Genomic DNA, 7,258 nt, shown 5'->3' with positions numbered 1-7,258 from the left:
AGGTGTCTCCTGGTAGCAGAATTGCCTGAAGCGTCTACGAAAGATCTCTCTGGTGTGAGGGTTATCTCTTGACAGGCCAGATTCTTGCCCATAGGCATGGTCTCCCTCTTCCTCTTTTACCTTCACTGCTATAAGTCCCTCCTGCATCTCTGGAGTCTGAAGGGCCAAGGCTGTGGTCATTTGAGGTTTAACTATTCAGAAAATGAATCTATTCTTGATAATTCCCCCTTGATCTTTTCTTCTGGAAATCCCAAAATCTAAAAAATAATTTGCAGGAAAAAAAAGTATTAAAATGTAGAAAATCTTGTCTGCTGGTAGGCACTGGGAGTATTTATACTAAAATCAGTAACTTCGTCTAATGAAGAATATAAATGCATAATTAATAAGGACTATTCAAATACTGATGAATATAGGAAGGAAAACAAAACCAAAACAACACCGCCCCCGCCCTGAGTTTTATTGAAGGAAGGGACCATTTTGATCATCCTGAATGAATCAGCTCAAATAAATCAGCGTGGATGTACTGGGTTTCCATTTGAATGCCAAGATACTGCACTCATAGTCAGTTTTTAGTTGAATGGGGGTAAACAAACACTTTGGGCCCAAGTGGTCACAGAAGACACTAAGAATCAAAGAGAGAAAGGAAAGAAAAAGGAGGTGGAAGGGAAAGTAAAGAAGATAAAAAGACACAATGAGGAGCAAAAAAATGTGCTTGGGGAAGAGAAGCAGAGTCCTTCACATCAGGTGAGGTGTGGAGGAAAGAGATGTATGCTTGGAGTGGGGAAGATCTGGGATTGAGACTGATCTCCCAGGTACTCCCTGCACAGTCTTGGGCTTCATCTTTTGAGCCTTAGTCTACTCAATCTGTAAAATAGGGATCCTAAAGCCAACCTTGTCTACCTTTCTAGGTTGATATAGAAATAAAATAAGATCACAGATAAAGAGCACAAAGAAGCTGGCAGTCTGGTAAACTCGAAAGTATTATAAATTACCACTATTGTTATTTTTCTTATAAATTTTATTGACAGGTTAAATGAATATCCTAGTGATCTAAACACTAAGGTGAAAGAATCAGGAAGTAGTCAACTGGAGTGGTTTTGGTCCATAGATATGAAAATGAAGGAAATATTAGTTCTAATATTTTTAAAACACAGAACTTTAGCTCTTTCCTGCTCTTCAATTTCTTGGAAATTGTTTCTCTTTGAAGTTCCTTGAGGATGGAGAGTGGGCAATCGTACGTAAAATAAAATAAGCGCTAATAAAGAGACAAACGTCTATGACCACTTAAATCTTAATCAGGATAGTAATTAATGAAGGCAATTTTCTGAAAGAAAAATAATTATGTGACCTAATGATTTCCAAGCACCATTTTTTTTCTAGTACATACTTTACTTATTTTTAAACATCTTTATTGGAGTATAATTGCTTTACAATGTTGTGTTAGTTTCTGCTGTATAACAAAGTGAATCAGCTATATGCATACGTATATCCCCATATCCCCTCCCTCTTGGGTCTCCCTCCCACCCTCCCTATCCCACCCTTCTAGGTGGTCATAAAGCACTGAGCTGATCTCCCTGTGCTATGTAGCTGCTTCCCACTAGCTATCTATTTTACTTTTGGTAGTGTATATATGTCAATGCTACTCTCTCACTTCGTCCCAGCTTACCCCCTTGTCCTCAAGTCCATTCTCTACGTCTGCGTCTGTTATTCCTGTTCTGACCCTAGGTTCATTAGAACCATTTATTTTTAGATTCCATATATATGTGTTAGCATATGATTTTCTCTTTCTGACTTACTTCACTCTGTATGACAGACTCTAGGTCCATCCACCCTACTACAAATAATTCAACTTTGTTTCTTTTTATGGCTGAGTAATATTCCATTGTATATATGTGCCACATCTTCTTTATCAATTCATCTGTCGATGGACACTTAGGTTGCTTCCACATCCTGGCTATTGTAAATAGCACTGCCGTGAACATTGTGGTACATGACTCTTTTTGAATTATGGTTTTCTCAGGGTGTATGCCCAGTAATGGGATTGCTGAGTCATATGGTAGTTCTAGTTTTAGTTTTTTAAGGAACCTCCATACTGTTCTCCATAGTGGCTGTTTCAATTTACATTGCCACCAACAGTGTATGAGGGTTCCCTTTTCTCCACACCCTCTCCAGCATTTCTTGTTTGTAGATTTTTTGATGATGGCCATTCTGACCTGTGTGAGGTGATACCTCATTATAGTTTTTTGTTGTTGTTTTTCTTTTGCGGTACGCGGGCCTCTCACCGTTGTGGCCTCTCCCGGTGCGGAGCACAGGCTCTGGACGCGCAGGCTCAGTGGCCATGGCTCCCTGGCCCAGCCGCTCCGCGGCAGGTGGGATCTTCCCAGACCGGGGCACAAACCCGTGTCCCCTGCTTCGGCAGGCAGACTCCCAACCACTGCGCCACCAGGGAAGCCCCCTCACTGTAGTTTTGATTTGCATTTCTCTAATGATTAATGATATTGAGCATCCTTTCATGTGTTTGTTGGCAATCTGTATGTCTTCTTTGGAGAAATGTCTGTTTAGGTCTTCTGCCCATTTTTGGATTGGGTCGTTTGTTTTTTTGATATTGAGCAGCATGAGCTGCCAAGCACCATTTTTGGGCAGAGGCTTTCAAACTTATTTGACCAGGACCCTCAGTAAGAAACATTGTATATTGTGACCAGAACACACATACATGTGCTTATGAATACGTTTGTGCATGTGTGAGATACACATATACAAATAATTTTTTTACAAAATACTAGGTACCCTTACATTATGTGATATATACTCTTATTTTTTAAATCCTATTTCATAAAATGAAAAAACAAAAAACCCTGGTCATAGCCCACTACATAGATTTCACGACCCACAAAGGGATCATGACCTATAGTTTTAAAATGTTTTTGTTTTAATTTTAAGTAAAATTATTGTAATTCACTGTAAAAATAACCCTACACTATTCTTAAGTATTGGCATACATCACAAAATTTAAAAAACCAAGGGTAGATTATTTAAATTATAAGTGAACACTGATCATACTACAACTAGAAGAAAAGTTAAATTCATATTGACATTATTGGTTATAATTATCAAAGACAAAAAAAACCACATTGGTGTGGGACAGCATCCTTCTGGATAACCTGTGAACATTATTCTCTCACAAATTTCTAACATCTTTGGCTTGCTTGACTTCTATAGACCACCCTAGGAAGAATGGAGAGGGTTTTTACTCAAAAGATAGGATCCCTGAGTTCATGTTTTCCCCCAACTCACCACCACTCTGACCACCACATTATCTTTTTCTGTCAGAACTTTTCATATTCCACTCATTCATTGAGCAAATATTAACTCAGAGCCTACCACATTCCAGGTACTGTTCTAGGCTACAAACAAAAAAATTTTCTCATCTCAAAGAATTTACATTTTTATAGCAATATAATAATAGCTGACATTTATAGTGCTTTTAATTTACCAGACACTGTTTTGGACGCTTTACATATATTAACTCAATTAATCCTCAAAGCAACTATGAGTAAGGTACTATTATTACCCCCATATTGCAGATAAGAAAACTGAGGCACAAAGAGTTTAAGTCATTCATGCAGTGCTTCACAGGTAGTAAGTGGTGAGGCTGCAATTCAAACCCAGCAAAGCTAACTCTAGAATTTATAGTCTCAATCACTACACCACTCTCTCTCCTCTATGTGGGGGTAAGAAGGGGACAGGATGAGGAAAGGGGGCCATAGGAAACAGACAATAATTATATGTCAAGTAGTGATAAATGCTATATAGGAAAATAAAGGTAAAGGAGATAGGCAGTAAGGGAGAAGAAAGGTCTCTATTTTATGTGGGGTAGTCAAGGAAAATCTTGTTGACAAACCGTTATTTGAGCAGAGACCTGAAGGAAGTGAGAAGCAAGTCACATGACTATCTGGAGAAAGACTGTTCCATGCAAAGGGAACACTGAGTTCTTGGAGGTAGAAGCATGCCTGTATTTTTCAAGGGACGGTAAGTTGACCAATGTGGCTAGAATAGAGGAAGCAAACAGGACAGGAACAGATGAAGTCAAGTTAGGAACAGACCATGAAAAGCCATCGTAAGGGCTCTGCCTCATACTCTAAGAGAGGAGGAGGAGGTTTTGAGCAGAGGGGTGATAAAATTTTATTCAATTTTAATATAAAAACATAACTGGCTGCTGTGACAATAGACCATTGGGAAAAGCAGATGCAGGAAGAGAAGCTACGGTAATAATCTAGGGGAGATATGATGGTAGCATGAACCATGGTCTGCTGAGCTTGTTCTAGGGTGAGAAATTTGGGGGGTACAAATATCAAATAGGTAAATTAAGAATATGTGCTCTCACATTACTCGGTTAACCCAGCATGGGTTCAAAGAATTAAACAACTGCTTGTTTTCTCAACCTTCCAGGCCCCTGAAAAATGTCTTCTTCCTATCTGCTGCCTAACAACCTTGGTTTCAAGTCAAAGTTTTTCTATTCACAGACAATGCAGCTGAAGCTTTGAGCTCTGCCAATAGAAAATCATTTCTGGTATATGGTGTTTCAAATCTTTACTCAGTTTCACTAAGATCAACTTCCCTCCATTCTCTGTATATCCTAGGTTCCCTTTTGCTTTCCCTGCCCTGAATTTGCTTTTATCTGGTGGCCTGAATACCCAGGTCCTCACACCAGCTTATCTTAGTTCTTTGAAGCCACTGTCTCTGAAAGGCTTCCCAAGTTGTTTTTTTTTTTAATAACCCTGCCCTCCTGGTCACAAGCATACAGCTACTAATCTCCCATCCAGGATCACCACCTCATTGTATATGCCAGGTATATAATTAGCATAATAATCTCCCCTACCTTAAAAAATACACCTGCATTTTAAAGCTGGTTTTTCCTAGAGCCTTGGCAAGCTCAACACCCTTAAATCTACATCATTCCTGTGGAGCAATGCTCTTTACCAAGGATATGCATGTAGTGAAGACAAAGCAGCACGCAATGCAAAGGTGCCTTCATCGTAATACATCCCCCTACCCTCACTTCTGATGTCACCATCTGTGGCTCCTCACTACCTATCCCAAACTCTCAAGCCTGGCTAAAGACCATTTACACTTCTAGCTTCCACTGTCTGGCCCCACTCTTGTTTTCCTATATTCCACATGCAGAAACTGCCAGCTCTGCTTAGGCGTTTCTTTAACCAGGCTTTTCTCGTCCCTGTTCCATGTCACTGGTCTTGCCTTCCGCATTATTCAAACCCTACCCGATCTCTGCAGTTTGATTAAAATCTCACGTCCTCCCTGACGTCTTCCTCATCCATCCCAGTCTACTCTTATTAAAACAAACAAAAAACCCCCAAAAGTACAGAATTTAGAATTCCTTCACCAAGTTCTACTCCTGAGAAACAGACACTGTTAAAAATTGGAATGTATCCTTTCTATGTGTCTGCAATCACACACACACACACACACACACACGACATAGCTCATATTTTTCCTATTAACTAAGCTAAGTAGAAGATAGTATGAGGCAGCAGAGAACATAGATAGGCAGATCTGGTTGTGAATTCTGACTTACTAACAGTGTGATCTTGGGCAAGTTACCTGATTGATTTTTCTGAGCCTCAATCTCCTCATGTATGCAATGAGGACAACTACCTTGCAAAGTCTTTGAGAGAATTAAATGAGATAATGCTTATAAGGTGGTTTTGCACAAAGGGCACAGCACATATGAAACATGCCAATTAACCACCTTTTAATGAGATAATGTACAATTTAATGTACAATTTTTGGTACAAGGGTGGCTTGATCAACAGCTGCTACCTACCTTTAGGGCCAAGACTCATCTTTTCTATTGCTCAAAGCACCACACCAGTGAGTGGGTGGGGAAACACATGTACACACACAAAAGAAATGGCTGTTTCATCAGGTTTGCAGACACACTCTGACAGACTTACATGTCTTCAGGTATATACCTCTCTCTAATCTTAAATCCTAACTAGAAGTTCAGGATTACTAACGTAGAAAAGGGGTAGGACCAGATTCAAATAAGGGAACTCACTTCCTGGGTTGTGACTGTAAAGCTAATACAGAGAAAAAGAGAGAGTCAGCATAGCAAAGGGTTTAAGAAAATAGACTCTGAAGCCAGACTCCCTGGATTTGAATCCTGACTACACCCCTTACCAGCTGTATCAACTGGGGTGAGTTACTTAATCTCATTTTCTTCCTGGACCTTAAATAAAGCGGGGAGGAGGGAGAAGTTCCATACTACCAGTGCCTACCTCATAGAGTTATGAAAAGCAAATAAGTTAATATTTGTAAAGTGCTTTGAACAGTGCTGGCTGACACATAAGTGCTATTTAAATATTCGTGTTTTTTTTAAATCAACAGGTGGCAAGAGCCTGTACACTCTTGAGTGAATCAGACTAAGAGTGCCTGTGGCATGTTATAAAACTATCCTTGCTCGTTGTTTAAAATAAGCCCCCAGTCGGGAATGGTAGGCGGGAAAATAGAAACCATCCTGGATATCCGAATCTACCCTTACCCTTAGATGCGGGGAAGGAGAGTTCCGAGGGGCACGGGGGCTAGGACGGAGTGGTTGAAGGGCTCAGGAACAGACGAAGGGGATGGGGGTGGGGGCAAGGACGCTGACTCGGTTAACGGGGCCCTTCTAGTTTCAGGGGCAGCCTCCTCTGCCCCTCAACTGTCCGGCCAAGCTCTGGCCAAGAAGACCCGCTGCCTCCTCCCCACGCCCAGTCCAGAGTCGCAGCGCACAGCCCGGACCTCCCGAAGGCCCTGCAGCAGCCGGACTCCGAAGCTCACCGGCTAGCCGTGGCACCACCTCTGAATCCTTGACAACCGCAGCCCGGATAATGATAGACTACAAAGGCCGGAAGTGCGTCACACCGCCTCTCTTCGGGGGAACAGCGGTTCAGGCCGCGTTCCTTCTAGTAAGCCCGGAGGTTTTCACACCTCTGTGGTCGCCACGCTGAATCCCCTTCCAGGCGTAGTGAGGCGCTAAGTGTCATAGTCTCTTCCAAGGGGGTTAATATACAGTAATAACAGCTAATATAATGTTTTACGCATACTAACTCATTTACACATGCTAACTCACTCTACATTAACAGTCCTGTGAGTTCGGTATAATTATCCCCATTTAGCAGTTGAGGAACCTAAGGCACATTCCTTCTACATTTATCAGTTGCAAAGAAAGTTTCCTGCAAAGAAAGTTTTTGTGCACTTT

The 7,258-nt window shown here is 41.2% G+C and overlaps 1 protein-coding gene across 1 annotated transcript in view; it reads right to left on the bottom strand.

Moving 5' to 3' along the window:
- LOC309967667 (zinc finger and SCAN domain-containing protein 23-like) overlaps window positions 1–7,258 on the bottom strand; it is a gene marked incomplete at both ends in the record, with an annotated part of 104,675 nt that overhangs the window by 1,315 nt on the left and 96,102 nt on the right. The window lies entirely within an intron of this gene.

The sequence above is a fragment of the Leucopleurus acutus genome (genome assembly GCF_964270905.1).
Source record: "Leucopleurus acutus genome assembly, chromosome: 10".
Classification (NCBI taxonomy): Eukaryota; Metazoa; Chordata; class Mammalia; order Artiodactyla; family Delphinidae; genus Leucopleurus; species Leucopleurus acutus.
This window is presented reverse-complemented; position numbering and strand designations above follow the sequence as displayed.